Here is a 16,682-nt window from a genome sequence, read left to right as displayed (position 1 = left end):
GCCAAGTGGAGGAGGGTGGTAGTGGGTGGGAATGGTTCAGATATTTGCCCCAGGAAGAAGCCGAGAGCCCTAAGCCCCCTCTGGTGGGGAATTGATGTGTAAATGGATGGCACATCCATGGTAAAGAAAAGGCAGCTGGAATTGGCAAACTGAAAGTTTTGAAATCACCGTAAAGTATCAGAGGAATCATGGATGTATGTGAGCAGGGATTGGACAGGGGAGGGAAGATTGAGTCAAGGTAGAAAGAGATGAGTTCTGTGGGGCAAGAGCAGGCTGAAACAATGGGTCTGTCTGGATTGTCTTGTTAGTGGATTTTTGAAAGGAGGTAAAAGCGAGCAGTGTGGGGCTGGGTCTGTCAGCCTGGAGGCAGTCGGGTGGAGGTTATCAGATGAAATGAGGTCAGTTACTGTAATAGATACAATGGCCTGATTGTGCCATGGAGGGGTCATGGTCCAGGGGAAGATAGGAGAAGGTATCTGAGAGATGGCGCTCAGCCTCTGTAATGTAGAGGCCAGTACGCCAGACTACAACAGCACCACTCTAATCGGCCGGCTTAACAACAAAGTCAGGGTTAGATCTGAGTGCACAGAATACAGTCAATTCAGAGCGAGATAGCTTGGATTTAGTGAGGGGGGGGAAGCAGAGAAATTGAGGGGTCCAATATTATGTTGACGGTTCTCAATGAACAGATTGAGTGCAGGTAAAAGGCCAGATGGAGGGGTCTAGATGGAGGGAGAGTGTTGGAGTTGGGTGAAGGTGTCTGTGGGACAGGGAGAAGTCTCTAGTCCAAAGAAATGGACACGGAGGCGAAGAATGTGGAAGAAGAATTCAACATCATGTTGTGCCCAAAATTCAATAAGGTGGGGTCACAGAAAAATAAAGCTGAGGCCTTTGCTGAGTACAGAATTTTCAGCATTGGAGAGCAGAAGGTTAGGAGGGATGGTGAATACCTGACAGGAGGTGGGACTAGGAGAGGGAATGGAGTCAGAGGAAAGGGGAGGGCAGGAAGGTTCCAAAGGGCAATGGGTATTTTTGAGTTGTTGCATCTTGTGGGCCTTGATGCCTGAAAGGAAAAGAAAAAGTTTCTTGTTAGCACAATGAATGAGCAGGAGGATGAAGTGTAACTGTGGAGTGGTGTAACTCTGAGCCAGTGTGTTGTTTTTGGAGAGAAAGGTTGCGCGTGTGCATGTGTGCATGGCACTGAGTGTAGGCCTCCGGGTGTGGCGAGAGCAGCTGTCTGTGGAACATTGAACATCTGTAAACTGGGTGTTTTGAATCCACCCAGCATTAAAATTCATTTGGAATCCACGTGGGGTGAGTCTGAGTGAGACTCAGTCACTGAAGAATGTGATATGGCTGTGGAAAAGTGTTTTAGCAAATACTTGGTCAAACACCAGGAGTGACAGTGAAATTAATGTCGGTGGGCAAGAAGTGAGATTGGAACAGAAATCCCGGAGAGAGGAGCAAAACTTCTTCAAGGTGGGCACGCCTAGAAGAGATGTGACAGTGAGTTAAATACTTAACAAAAACTGAAAGAACTGCAGGTGCTGTAAATCAGGAAAAACATAAGTTGATGGAAAAGCTGAGCAGGTCTGGCAACATCTGTGAAGAAAACATCAGAATTAACATTACGAGTACAATGACCCTCAGAACTGATGGTAGCTGGGAAAACATTGGCTTACAATAGGGAAGGGGGATGGGGTAGGAAGTAAATGATAGGATACAGTCCAAAGCGAACGAAGTGTAACTGGATAGGTAAAGGAATTGATAACCTGGCTAGAAGGGTGAATAGCTGTTAATGGGGGTTGTGAGTGACTGACAACAGGTAGTGTGAAATGGCAGGCTATGTGATAACAAGGCCAACATTGAGGAGCTCACTGGCCTACACCTTTTCGTACTGTTTCCATGCAATGCACTGTATGATTTTCCCTTAATCTTCTCTGCTGTCAGGGAAACAACCTCAGTTTTTCTAGTCTCCACATCAATCAATATTGTTCTGAATAGTTTCTTGAAAGTTGTATTAAGTTGTTGCAATATGTCTAACTTTAAGCTGAATAACCAAATTTTCAATCTATATCCTCTAGCCAGGGGACATGAGCTCAGGATAAGGTGTAAGTTACTTGAAACAGAAATAAGGAGGAATGTATCAGAGATAATAGAAACTGCAGATGCTGGAGAATCCGAGATAACAAAGTGCAGAGCTGGATGAACATAGCAAGCCAAGCAGCATCTGAAGGAGCAGAAAAACTGACATTAAGGGTCTAGGCCCGAAGATGTTGCTTGGCCTGCTGTGTTCATCCAGCTCTACACTTTGTTATGAGGAGGAATGTCTTTCCTTAGAGTATGTTGACTCTGTGAAATGCTCCACTCCACAAGGCTGAGGGAGCTCACTAATTGAGCATTTTCGAAACAGAAGTTGATAGATTTCTGGAGACTAATGACAACAAGGGGTAAGGAGGTAGTGCAGGAAAGTGATCCTGGGGTAGATCAGCTGCATGTAATTGAATAGCAGAACAGGCTTGATGGGCTGAATGGCCTGATCCTGTTCCGGTGTGTCAAAATGTTCTGACCACTCCAAATAGAAAGTTGTGAGAAGCACAGCTGCAATTTCTTGGTATGTAAGAAGCAGCGATTTCAAATCAGCCAGTTCACAGTAATTCCATTTCAGCAAGATTGAAAACTGAGATTTAAAAAATAGTCTCAGCCACAGAGTACTTGTAAAACCCCTGTCCTGTTTGATTGTGAGGGTGATGGTTGTGTACACCAAGAGTGTCCAACAGGATTTCATCGCTAACTGAACGTGCAAACATCCAGTTCCCACATCATTCAGAATCAATGCCAAGGATGTGTTAAGAGTCTCCAAGGTGAACTCACATTGAGGGATGGAACTAACAGCAAGAAATAGTGCAATACAATGTAACAGCAGCTTTGTGGAAGAATATTTTTAGTAGCAGCAACTATTCACCACACAGCATCCAGTTGTAGTGTGGAAACTAAAATATTTTGATGTGCTTTGGCTTCCTTTAACAGAGCCCTCTCTAGCACAGAGATAACAAGGTGTAGAGCTGGATGAACACAGCTAGCTAAACAGCGACAGAGGAGCAGGGAGGCTGATGTTTCGGGCCTAGACCCTTGTTCAGAAATGGGGGAGGGGAAGGTGGTTCTGACATAAATAGGGAGCAAGGGGGAGGCGGATAGAAGATGGATAGAAGAGAAGATAGGTGGAGAGGAGACAGACAGGTCAAAGAGGTGGGGATGGAGCCAGTAAAGATGAGTGTAGGTGGGGAGTTAGGGAGGAGATAGGTCAGTCCAGGGAGGATGGACAGGTCAAGGGGGTGGGACGAAGTTAGTAGGTAGGAGATAGGGGTGGGGCTTGAGGTGGGAGGAGTGGAGAGGTGGGAGGAAGGACAGGTTAGGGAGGCGGAGACGAGCTGGGCTGGTTTTGGGATATGGTAAGGGGAGGGGTGAATTTGAAGCTTGTGCAGTCCACATTGATACCATGAGGCTGCAGGGTTCCCAAGCGGAATATGAGTTGCTGTTCCTGCAACCTTCGGGGTGGCATCGTTGCGCACTGCAGGCGGCCCAGGATGGACATGTTGTCTGAGGAATGGGAGGGGGAGTTGAAATGGTTCGTGACTGGGAGGTGCAGTTGTTTATTGCGAACCGAGCGTAGGTGTTCTGCAAAGTGGTCCCCAACCCTCCGCTTGGTTTCCACAATGTAGAGGAGGCCACAGCAAGAACAGCGGATACAGTATACCACATTAGCAGACGTGCAGACGGACATCTGCTTACGTGGAAAGTCTTCTTGGAGCCTGGGATGGGGTGAGGGGGGAAGTGTAGGGGCAGGTGTAGCACTTCCTGCAGTTGCAGGGAAAAGTGCCAGGGGTGGTAGGGCTGGAGGGGAGTGTGTAGCTGACGAGGGAGTCGCGGAGAGAGTGGTCTCTCCAGAAGGCAGATAAGGGTGGGGAGGGAAAAATGTCTTTGGTGGTGGGGTCGGATTACAGATGGTGGAAGTGTCAGAGGATGATGCGTTGGATCTGGAGGTTGGTGGGGTGGTTTGTGAGGACTAGGGGGATTCTGTTTTGGTTGTTATTGCAGGGTGCGGGTGTGAGGGATGAGTTGTGGGAAATGTGGGAGGCACGGTCGAGGGCGTTCTCGAACACTGATGGCGTGAATTTGCGGACCTTGAGAAATGAGGACATCGGAGATATATGGGAGTGGAATACCTCATCCTGGAAGCAGATGTGGCGGAGGTGAAGGAATTGGGAATAGGGGATCGCATTTTTGCAGGAAGGTGGGTAGGAGGAGGTGTATTCTAGGTAGCTGTGAGTTGGTGGGCTTGAAATGGATATTGGTTTCTAGGTGGTTGCCAGAGATAGAAACAGACAGGCCCAGGAAGGAGAGAGAGGTATCAGAGATGGTCCAGGTGACTTAAGGTTGGGGTGGAAGGCTTTGGAGAAGTGGATGAACTGTTCAAGCTCCTTGTGGGAGCATGAGGCGGCGCCGATACAATCATCAGTGTAACGGAGGAAGAGGTGGGGGATAGGGCCAGTGTATCTTTGGAAGAGGGATTGTTCCACATAACCTACAAAGAGGCAGGCATAGCTTGGGCCTATGTGGGTACCCATGGCCACCCCCTTTGTCTGTAGGAAGTGGGAGGAATTAAAAGAGAAGTTGTTGAGGGTGAGGATGAGTTCGGCCAAGCGGATGAGGGCGTCAGTGGACGGGGACTGGTCGGGCCTGCGGGTCAGGAAGAAGCGGAGGCCTTTAGACGAACTGTATGGGGAATGCAGGTGTATAGGGATTGGACGTTCATGGTAAAGATGAGGTGTTGGGGACCAGGGAATTGGAAGTACTGGAGGAGGTGGAGGGTGTGGGTGGTGTCAAGGATGTAGGTAAGGAGTTCCTAGACCAAGGGGGAGAAAACTGAGTCGAGATAGGTGGAAATAAGTTCAGTGGGGCAGGAGCGGGTGGAGACAATGGGTCGACCAGGACAGTTAGGTTTGTGGATTTTGGGGAGGAGATAGAGGCGGATGGTGCGGGGTTGGTGAACAGTGAGGTTAGAGCCGGTGTGGGAGGTCACCTGAAGTGATGAGGTTGTGGATGGTTTGGGAGATGATGGTTTGGTGGTCGGTGGTGGGTTCATGATCAAGGGAGCGGGTGGAGGAGGTGTCGGAGAGTTGGTGCCTGGCCTCGGCGATGTAGACACCAGTGCGCCATACCTTTTAATGGAGCAGATGGCAATTTTATAATGTTAACCATTGGTTTTCCTGCAGCTGTGTCTGCATTTGATGCACACGTGGGTAATGCCAGTCAAGGATACACCATTTAGGTTTTCAAACTCAGCCATTCAATTCGTTCACAGGTGATCATCCATTTCAGAGCCACTTTGCAAGCCCCTATATCCCTTTAATCTCATTAGTCTCCAAATAAATTTCTGCACTGCATATGTTTAAATCCTCTGCCATTTTCCTGTTATCTACAATAAATTGTTGTGTCTTTAGTTGCAATGGGCCCACGTTTATCCATTTTGATTTTTTTGTTCCTTTTCACGTATCAGTAGAAGCGTTCACAGTCCACTTTCATATTCCTTGCTTGATTGCATTCGTATTCTTTTTTCATCTTATCAGTTTCTTGGCCATTCTGGCTCTCAAATTGCTTGTAATCCTCAGGTTTATATTTGTTTCTGGCATTCTTTAAGCCATTTCATTTCATTTCATACAGCTTTTTACTTACTTTAACTGTGTTTAATTTGCCTTTCCTTTTGGGAATTTGTACCTTAGAGTGATATATTTCTGTTATCCACCTTGTAGTATTTCTTGAAATGCTCGCCATTGTCTGTGTGCTGTCATTTTTTTTGTGTGTTTTCCTAATCCATTGTAGCCAACTTACTCCTCATACCTTTCCAGATTTCTTTGCTCAGATTTAAGGTCCTGTGTTCAGAATGAACTGTCTCATTCAAACTTCATGTAAAATGCTGTCATATGATGGTCACTCTCTCCAAAAAGCTTCTTGCACTATAAATATTCATTAGCCTTTTCTCATTGCACGACCCAAATCTGAAATAGCTCCATCAATAGTTGGCTCCACAGTATACTGTTGCAGAAACGCATCTTGAATACCCTCCAGGAATTCATCGTCCACAGCATTCATGCTGATTTGGTTAACCCAGTCTACATGTAAATTGAAGTCAGCCAGTATGACTCTATTGTCACATTATATGAATCTGTAATTTCCTGATTTATAATGTATCAACATTAGTACCAAAGCTTCATGATCTATAAACAACTCCCATCAATGATTGCTTCTCCTTCACTTCACCCAAACTGACTCTTTATCTTGAAACAAAGAACTTTGGATGATGAAGATCTGAAATAAAAACAAATTGCTGAAGAAACTCAGCAGGTCTGGCAGCATCTGTGGCAAGAAATCAGAGTTAATGTTTAGACCCCCAGTCCAAGTTTGTTCTGGAGAAGGATCACTGGACTCAAAGTTAACTCTGCATTCTCTCTACAGATGCTACCAGGCCTGCTGAGTTTCTCCAGTGTCTATATCTTGCTCCTTTGAATATTCTGTCTCACTAATGTAGAGATGTAAGATGTAGCACTCTTATTATGAGTGCTACTTTACCTCCTTTGCCTTTTTTGCCTTTCTCTCCTAAATACCGGATGCCATGTCTCTGTAATGGCAACTAAATCATTATCATTTACAATATCTTCAACTAAATCTTCTGTAATCTTTTTGTGAATGCTGTGTATGCATTCAGATAAGTGCCTTTTAATTAAGCCTTTCTAATGTTGTTATCTACTCTGATCTTATTTGATGCTCATCACTGCTTTGTCTTTCTTCTGTTTTTGCTTTCTACATTTCTCTTTCCTTTAACCAGTTGTGCTTCCTTCAGTCAGAGCTTTCTCTCAGGTTCCCATCACCAGCAATCTTTGTATAAACCCTTAACACCTCATTATTGAATCTTAGGAGGACATTAGCCCTGGTCCTGCTAAGCTGTAGCCCATTCATCTTGTCAAGATCCCACCTCATTGAGAAGGGGTCCTGATGCCTCAGAAATCTGATGCCCTCACTCCTACACCAGTTCCCTAGCTGTATGTTCAGCTGCTCAGTTCTGTTATTTCTGTGTTCACTCGCTTGTGGGGCCTGGGGTGGTCCTGTTTCAGAGGTTTGATTTCAGTCTCCTTCCTAGCTCCCTGCAATCCTGCTTTCAGGATCTTTTGCACCTTTTGACTGAAGTCTTTGGACCATAACTCTGCTGTTAACCCTCCTGCAGAAGAATGTCTTTCATCTGCTCCATGACATCCCTGACCCCTGGCACCAGGGAGGTAACAAACCTGGAGTCATGTTTGCAGGTACAGAAACAACTGCCTGTTTTCCCCTGACTAATGAACCCCATTTCATGGCTGTTCTCCCTCCTCATCTACCCTGATTCTGAATGTACTTCTTCAAGAAATCCAGTGGCATCACCAGTACGCAAAGCAGATAAGTAAGTAGCAAGTGGGACCTCTGGGAACTGCTGCTGCACTTGTGCAGTTCTCTTAGGCTTGCTGGTCCTTTTCTGTACCATGCTCCCCGTCTGCAGTATGTCCACCTCTTATGCTGTCCACATAGCTATCAGCCTCACAGATATGCCACAGTGACTCCAGCTGTTGCTTAAGTGATGCCCATTAGTTCCTACATATTACAGGGCATGCATACCACCCCAACATGGTCTGCCACGTCTGAACACTTTCTTAATTTTATTTCGTTTGGCCTTAACTTAATAAATCTTTTAACTCTTGATGAACCGTGCTAATACTTAAAAATCAAACAAATATTCAACATTCTTTACAAGTTGCAGTAAGCACCAAATTGTTGAAACATCTCTTTCTTCTGTGCATGAAATTCCCATATGAACCTAACTGGCTCCTCACTCACCTGCATTTCACTCAGACATGGTTTCCTGACTGTCTGTCTGCCACTTATGATGGAGAGTAGAACCACATCATCTGCCAAATAGGCTGCCACAGGGCACTAATGTCTAACTGAAAGTTACTCATCCACTGAAGAACAATTCACAATATATTTATTGTGCCATGTGCCAGGTTGTGAGTGAATTGGAGAACACTGTGCTAAACTACATATTTCAATTTATTTTGGATCTCTGAACATAGAACATAGAACATTACAGCACAGTACAGGCCCTTCGGCCCTCGATGTTGTGCCGACCTGTCATACCGACCTGCAGCCCATCTAACCTACACTATTCCGTGTACGCCCATATGCTTATCCAATGACGACTTAGATGTACGAAAAGTTGGCGAATCTACTACCATTGCAGGCAAAGCATTCCATTCCCTTACTACTCTCTGAGTAAAGAAACTACCTCTGACATCTGTCCTATATCTTTCACCCCTCAACTTAAAGCTATGCCCCCTCGTGCTCGCCGTCACCATCCTAGGAAAAAGGCTCTCCCTATCCACCCTATCTAACCCTCTGATTATTTTATATGTTTCAATTAAGTCACTTTTCAACCTTCTCTCTAATGAAAACAGCCTCAAGTCCCTGAGCCTTTCCTCGTAAGACCTTCCCTCCATACCGGGCAACATCCTAGTAAATCTCCTCTGCACCCTTTCCAAAGCTTCCACATCCTTCTTATAATGTGGTGACCAGAACTGTACGCAATACTCAAGTGTGGCCGCACCAGAGTTTTGTACAGCTGCAGCATAACCTCTTGGTTCCGGAACTCGATCCCTCTATTAATAAAAGCTAAAAGATGTCAGTTGTAGTGTTGTGAATAGTACCAAAGAAACTTGTTCACAAAAACCCCAGATTTATTATGCAATCAGTGCAAATTTTGAATTTTCACATCACTATTGGTCGCAGTGACTTTATGACAAAAGCCAACACCAAAAACAATGATCCATAATGAGACCTGACAACCACATCACTTTCAGTAGAACTGTCTCTCACTAACTGGACTCTTCTGCCATTGACAAAAGTGAATTTATTCCATCCCCAGTGGATATGCTGTGTTCATCTTATATAGATGGAATGATGCTTCAGCTGTTGACATCTGCCCAGTGTTTGAAATGTTTCATAGCCCTGTTGTTCAGAACCAAAACAACTCTTGTCAGGATACTCTTTTATACAGATACAGCTTTAGTTCTGATTCTGAGATAGTTGTTTGTGCACCAGCTGCTTGCAATTGTAGTGTCAAATCTGGTTCCCCTGTTCAGTGGTAGACGTGTACACCCAATTTTCAGAATTTCCCAAATAATTCTGCTGGGATGAAAATGTCAGATTTAGTCATATAAACAATGGGAGCCTTTGGTGAAGTGATGCTGGGTGCAGGAAGACAGAAGGAAGAGTGTATCCACTTCAATATTTAGATATTCTGTGTTCTATCTCCCATTTGTGGCTGTATGTCATATCCTGTATAATTACCCTGGGAGGTTTTATTACATTAAAGATGCGGTAAAAATACAAGTTGTAACTGCTTCCAAAGTTAAGCATTGATGACATCCAGCAGAATTGTCACTGAAATAATTTTGCACAATGGAGCTAGATTCCTGTTGGCAAATAAGATGATGTCTTCTGAAAGTGAAGAATATGAATAGATGAATTATGTGAATACTAGAATAAATTTAACAATCTGCTCATACCCAACTTGCTATTGTTATTAAAAATGATAGGAGCAATTACTCAATATTTTTAAAACAAGAAGCCTGATGTGGATGACATTTTTTTAGTACTATTCATCTTTCCTCTCCTGAAAACTCAAAGGGATTGTGTTCTGTTGGTAATAACAGTAACTTACAGTTCATATTTAACCTGCTGTTCTGTGTTTCCTAAGATTCCACAGGAACTGTCAACTTCCATTTAGGATAATTATAAATAAACATCAGAAAAAGAATTGCAGAACAGCAAACCAGTCAGAGAATTCAAGGTAACTCTTGAACCTTCCAGGGTCTGCAGTTATGCTTTGACTTATTTGAAGTTCCTTGACCAGATTAATTTGTCTCAATCACAATAAGTTAATGTAAGCAGTGTGTAATTGAATGTTCATGATGGGGAAGGAAGGTGGAGGTTTGAAACTAAAATCTGTTATTTGAACTTGAATGGAATTTTAAAAATACATTGTTTATTAACAGCCCTGACAATTAGTTTACTGCTAAAAATTTGAACATCTGCCACTTTCTAGATCTTTGCATTTTGCCCATCTGGATAGGGCTTTGTTGCAACTCATATCATTAGCATTTGTCTTGTCCACTTTTCTGCTTCACCAGCTGATCTCTTTGTGCAGTGCTATATATGTATCTTGTATTGTTTCACCTCTAGACGTAAGGCAAAGTAATAATTTCCACGACAAAGGGGATTTAATTTAATTGTGAATTATAACCACAGTAATTTTGTTAGCTGTACTTGTACACAGTTCACTTGGTAATTATACAGCCATTCATTTCTTCCATTGTTTGTGATTCTGATTTGACACTAAATATTTCTGATTCAACTCACTAATTACTGACTTTCTTAATGAATGACTTTTATAAACAAATAGGATTGCACTTTGTAGGGGAAGGGAAGATCGTCCCATTTGGAAGATTTTTTGTGGCAATAATGTTACAAAACTATAAACGAAGTGATTTGTCATAAGGCAAATGTAGTTCAACAACCTAAATAACATTGACAGTCCTAGACCTAAGTTTAAACAGCGGTAAGCAAAAAGCGGTAAACTACAGGACAGTAAGCTTAATAACTGTTGCAGGAAAATTGCTTGAAACTGTTATTAAAATGCTATAGCAGGACGCTTGTGAAAGTTCAAGGTAATGAGGCAATGCCAACGTGATTTTGTGAAAGCACATCATGTTTATAAGCTCATTGTATAGGGGTAACATATTGGCATTGATTTGCTAGCTAACAGAAAACAGTAGGCCCTAATGCACCATTTTCTGGTTGGCAAGGTATAATGAGTGGATGTGCCATCAGCATCAATGTTGAGACATCAGTGTTGCAAAAATTATCTGAATGATTTTGATGAAGGGAATGATTGGTATGGTTGCTAAATTTACTGATGACGCAAAAATGAACGTAAGTGACAAAGAGTTCATGAGGCTGCACAAAGATATTGATCAATTCAGTGAATGAGCAAATTGAAGTGAGCTATTGAAGTATAATGTGGAAAGATATGAAATTGTTTACTTTGGCAGGAAGAATTTTAAAAAAGCATATTATGAGAGATTACAGAGCTCTGAGATAAAGTGGGATCTGGTGTCTGAGTGCAAGATTTGCAAAAGCTTAGTCATGTAAGTACAGCACATAAATATAAAGCCTCATAGAATGCTATCATTTATTATGAGGGGGATAAAACACAAAAGCAGGGAGGTTATGTTTCAGGGTTCTGTGAGATCACACCTGGAGTATTGTGTACAGCATTGGCCTCCTTACTTAAGGAAGGATGTGAATTCATTGGAAGCAGTTCAGAAAAGGTTTACTGGACTAATATTTGGAATGAGTGGATTGTGTTATCACAGAATCCCAGCAATGAGGGAGGAGGCCAATCAGCACATTGCGTCCCCATTGACCCTTTGAACAGCATTCCACCCAGACCCAGACCCTTACCATATCCCATAACCGCACATTTACCATGCTTAATCCACATAGCCTACACATCCCTGAACATTATGGACAATTTCAGTATGGCTGATCCACCTAACCTGCACAACTTTGGACTATGGGAGGAAACTGGAGCACCCGGAGGAAACCCACGGAGACACCGGGAGAATGTCTATGTGGAATCTACACAATCATCCGAGGGTGGAATTGAACCTGGGTCCCTGGCACTGTGAGGCAGCAATGCTAACCACTGAGCACTGTGCCACCCCTCTTGAGGAAAGTTTGGACAAGCTAGGCAGTTTCCAGGCGTTTAGGAGAGTAAGAGGTGAATTTATTGGAACGTACAAGATATTGAGAGATGTGTTAAGACAGATATGGGGCGAATGCTTCCTCTTATGAGAGAACTTTGAACCAGGGCCACTGTTTCAAAATAAGGCATTGACATTTAAGATGAGTGTGGAGAAATATCTCTCAGAAGGTTGATAGACTTTGGAATGTTTGTCCTTTTATGAATATCTTCAAGGCAGAGGTATAGCCATTCAGGTCCTTGTTCATCAAAAATCTATCAGGGATAGAAAAGAATGTGGAATTGAGTCATCTATGAATTTATTGAATGGTGGAACAGGCTGGAGGCGTGGTGGGGTTTACTTCTCTGAATTTGTCCATTCGTATGTTGCTGTTATATCTGTAGGCCAGAGTTGTCTGGTCAGTTGTGAAGTGGGAACACCTGCCATTAATTACCTGCTGCATTTGAAACTACAACTTTGCTGAAGCTTTTGCACCTTCTTATTCTGTCTCCAATGTGAATCCAGTGACCAACAGAGCTCAGAGGCCAAATGGCTGAGTGTAATTCCATTGAAGTTATGTTCTTGTTATATGATGCAGATGTGCCTATTTTAAAGTGTGTCTTCTGTTCATGGACTAATGTTACACAATATCCATCATCACAGCCAAAAGAAAACACTCTTCGCCACTCCCATCCCCCCACCCAGGCAGCTCAATCTCATTCCCCATCCCTGTGCTCCCCCAGATATTGCTGATCCTCCTGACCAGCTGGATACAACTCACAGATTCCAAGGGGTGTGAACGTGGCCAGGAGGGGAATGTGGTGTGGGGCGGTTCCTGTAGGCTCTGGATTACTTTGATAATGAATTTCCCATTGATCTTGTCTCTTCAGTAGGGTTTACACCTGATTGGAAAAGTCTGAACTAAGTCTGCGTAAAATCCAGGATGAGTATGACGTAAAAGAGCACATCTACCTGGATGTGGCCATCTCATTCCAGTCTGACAGCATTCCCAGCAGAATAATCTTGGCAATCTGAAGTTTGAACTTTTTCAGTACTGCACACGGAGGCCTATTGGAACTATTTCTTCAGGGACTTGATGAGCATCAGTACCTTGTGTTAAGTCTTTCGTCATATCCCATAGCAAAAGATAAGATTGAAGCCTGGAGTTATTAGCCTATGTTACATGCTACTTTATCAGACAATCAATGAGCAGTAACTAAGAATGAAAAGCATGCATAATCACTTAAAAATGACACATTCCGTCTGCTTTTCATCTTACCAACAAATGCCCTAAAGGCTAAACTACATGCACAAGTGTTGTAATATTATTAAGGTTCTGTGCCCATTGAATGTATCCATTATTACTTATTGTTTACTAATTAAAAAACTTGCATAGCCACATCTGCAGTCCCAGTCAGCCACAATGCTAGTTGCTAAAACACAGCAAACCACTACTTCAACCAATTTGTGGTTTATGTTTGGCAAAAGTGAGTGAGCATTGGGTTTGCAGTTCTTTAGTTGTTAGAGGTTTGGCAGCTATATTCTTGAAATCATTGCCAATTCCAAACACAACTGTTAGTCACACTCATATCAGTTTGTATAATATGCCTTGTATGAAAACTATATTTAAACTCATCATCATGCTTGAGATATACCCAAGGAATTTAAGTCCTCATTTAGCCTTATAAAGGTGGTTCTAAAAGTAGTTGAGCGGTTTAGCTAGGTACTGTTGTGCTTTGATTTTTCACCTTGGAGGAGGAGAAAATTAATTTTATTGTTAAGGAGTGGAATGTTTATTCTTTGTGAACAAATCCACATTCTATTGGGGCCACATCATTTACCTTCTCTCCCTCAAGCTATTAGTTACTATCCACAGGTAGACATGAGTTTGTACCAGAGATACCATACATTCCGAGCAGCACAGGATGTAACTTGTCCCTGTTTGCTGAAAAATGACCATGAGTTCCAGTAACTCAACAGGAGTGATGAGGTTGTATTTTTTAACGCATTATTACCAATGCAGTAATCTCTGGAAAGAACTTACTAAGTATATTATCCTAAAAATTTAATTGATTGCATTACCAAAACATGAAAAAAATTGTAATCCAAGGTAATATAATTTTGTTGGCTTTGTTCTTGCCAGTGCATCAGTCAGTTGTTGCTATAATTGGACTTCACTAGCGATATTAAACAGTATGCCCCCTAAAGTAGTCATTGTAGCTGCTATATTTAAATGCTCACCAATGAATTATAAAACAGCTTCATAATTAGACTATGATGTGATTTCAGCAGTGGTCCCAGAATTCTATGTTATGCCAATACTTGTTTTCAGATTAGTTTAGATTCTCTATGGTGTGGAAACAGGCTCTTCGGCCCAACAAGTCCACACCGCCCCTTGGAGCATCCCACCCAGACCCATCCCCCTATAACCCACACACCCCTGAACACTACGGGCAATTTAACATGGCTAATCCACCTAACCCGCACATCTTTGGACTGTGGGAGGAAACCGGAGCACCTGGAGGAAGTGAGGAAGAGAACTTCTTTTCCCCTCAACAGATGATGGCCCATTTAGTCAATGTCAAATTATGAAATATGCTTACGCCTTTATTTCTGTAATTAGAAGAAAAATTCCATTTTCCTCCCGACCTTTTTAATTGGAGGAGTGTGTGAGTGAGTGGAGTTTTGAGTGGGCGGTGGCAGAATGGACAGGAGTAGAAGAGGTGAGGTTGTGAGTTTCAGGATGTATTAGCTGAATCGGAATGTTGACAAGCAGTTCACCATGGAGTGAATTTACAGCTGCCAATCCTGACCTGACCTGTCAGGATCTAGTTTTCAGTCTGTTCATATATACTCCCCAGTAGTTAGTGACTGGATGGTGTTTGGGAATGCAAAATACCAGTTTATTTGTCCCCACAGACTAATTTAAGTGTTGGAACTGGTTGCATGAGTGGGTCAATACATGAGCTTCATTACAAACCCTCTACATCATATACACAATATTAAATATTAAAATGAGTGTTGGCCCTAAAAAGACCTCCCACAATCTGTGCAGGGTGGGAGAAGATTGGGGTGCAGTGGGGAACGTGGGGTGGGGGCAAGGCGTGGGAGCCAATTAGACAGGGACGGAAGGAGCTCCTACTGTTCTCCCCAACTCCACTTCCTCCCATCTATCTCACCCCAACTTCTTCCTCCTCCCCCTGCTTCCACTCATCCAGTTTTCTCCGGGTTCCCAGTCTTAGCAGACTCTTCTTATTACCTATAACCACACAGGGACTGCGTCGTCAGCAGCCCGATACTCTGCTCCAACAGAGCCCTAGTTGAGGCGTGGGTAGCATTGTACTTGCACTCTGCATCAGTGTAGATCGTGTAATGATGGCAAGAGCCACCTTTGCAGTGGGTAGCTGTTGTCCCCCAGTAGCCAGCCTTGTATGGCTCCTGGACCCTTAAACGTTCCAGTTACGCGAGGATGCACCAGGCTGCTGGAGTCGTGACACTTTCTACATGCTTCTCAAGAGCAACTAGGTTCAATCTATAAATGCCTATTTGGCATTAACTGAATGGATCCCTGTTGTGTCGATGAATTTGTTGTGATTTGACCCTGTTAGTGCCATATGTCTGCAGTTTGCCATGTTGGAAATGGAGTTGGGAGTGAAAACCTCTGGTCCTCCTGTGGATGCGGTATATTCTGTGGGGCTCTGCCCTCCTCGCCCATCCTGAGCTAGGTGCTCCTTGTCCTTCGAGGTTGTCTGCTGCTGCTGCTGGGCTTGCTGATAGCCTCTTTGGCCCTCCTACGCCTAGTGTCACTACCTTAGCAGGGCAGCCACAGTGACCAACTTCCCAGCAGCAGCTGGCCCCTTCATTCTGGCCACAATTTGCCCATATTGGGAACAAACAGTAAAACACAGGATATTAGCACTGAGAACTGTTAGTGTTGGTATATGCTGTAGATGAGGACGTTATACACTGCTGCACATAGTGAGACATGTTGCAACCCAAGAATGGGGGCCATTTCTGTATCATTGATTCAGCTTAACCTCAGCATCTGCACCAACCTGGTGCAGGATCAGTGCTGGCTGAGTGATAGCACGTTACAACATAAAGCGAATGTCTGCTGCGTCCCAACCGGCATCCACCATTCAACTTCTCATTGCATTCAGAAGAGTCCATTGCTCTATTTGCTTTACATAACCGATGATGAAGCACTGGGTCTCCTCCTTCTCCCAGAGCACCCTTGCAAGATTTAAAAATTATGGGCATGTTTGGCCAATAGTTAACATTTTTCAAGTCATTGGCATTGATGCTAGACGCAATGTTCAGTTTACAAACACAAATGACATGGTGTGAATCACCTTTGACCTAAGCCTGAGCATGTTCACCCTCAATGCAGTAAATTGGTGACAAAATTATTCTAACTCAAACATAGCTGCAGTTTGTAATCACCCTCTCAGTGTCCTCATGTCCAGCAGACATTGACTGCTTATCAAACTGATATGGCCTACACCAAGTGTTGTCCCAGCCACTTTCTAATTGCATTTCTCATCTGGAGAATGGGAAGCAATGGTAGGGAACACAGCTCCTGGTGGATGCTGTCTGCATCATGCTCTACCTGGTTACAAGGTGCCCATACAGTAGGCTGCCCCCCACCCCTCTCAGTCCTCAGTTGGTCTCTCACACATACGTTAGATTCCTACTGACAAGCAATTTGTCTGTCTCTGTGCCAAAGAGGACATTAGTGTAGCAATACTGAGAGTGGATTGACTGTTCAGTCAAAATCTAAAGACTAACAGC

At 43.5% G+C, this 16,682-nt stretch overlaps 1 protein-coding gene across 5 annotated transcripts in view; it reads left to right on the top strand.

The window, feature by feature from the left end:
* apbb2b (amyloid beta (A4) precursor protein-binding, family B, member 2b) overlaps positions 1 to 16,682 on the top strand; it is a 256,665-nt gene that overhangs the window by 40,474 nt on the left and 199,509 nt on the right. The window contains exon 1 of one of the 5 annotated variants that reach the window (XM_059647321.1): positions 9,915 to 9,937. The exons of the other annotated variants lie outside the window; for them this stretch is intronic. The gene's annotated coding sequence lies outside the window, so the exon portion shown is untranslated. Of the gene's footprint in view, positions 1 to 9,914; positions 9,938 to 16,682 lie in introns of those variants that run through there. 5 annotated transcript variants of the gene reach the window in all.

This window comes from Stegostoma tigrinum, chromosome 1 (assembly GCF_030684315.1).
Source record: "Stegostoma tigrinum isolate sSteTig4 chromosome 1, sSteTig4.hap1, whole genome shotgun sequence".
Classification (NCBI taxonomy): Eukaryota; Metazoa; Chordata; class Chondrichthyes; order Orectolobiformes; family Stegostomatidae; genus Stegostoma; species Stegostoma tigrinum.
This window is presented reverse-complemented; position numbering and strand designations above follow the sequence as displayed.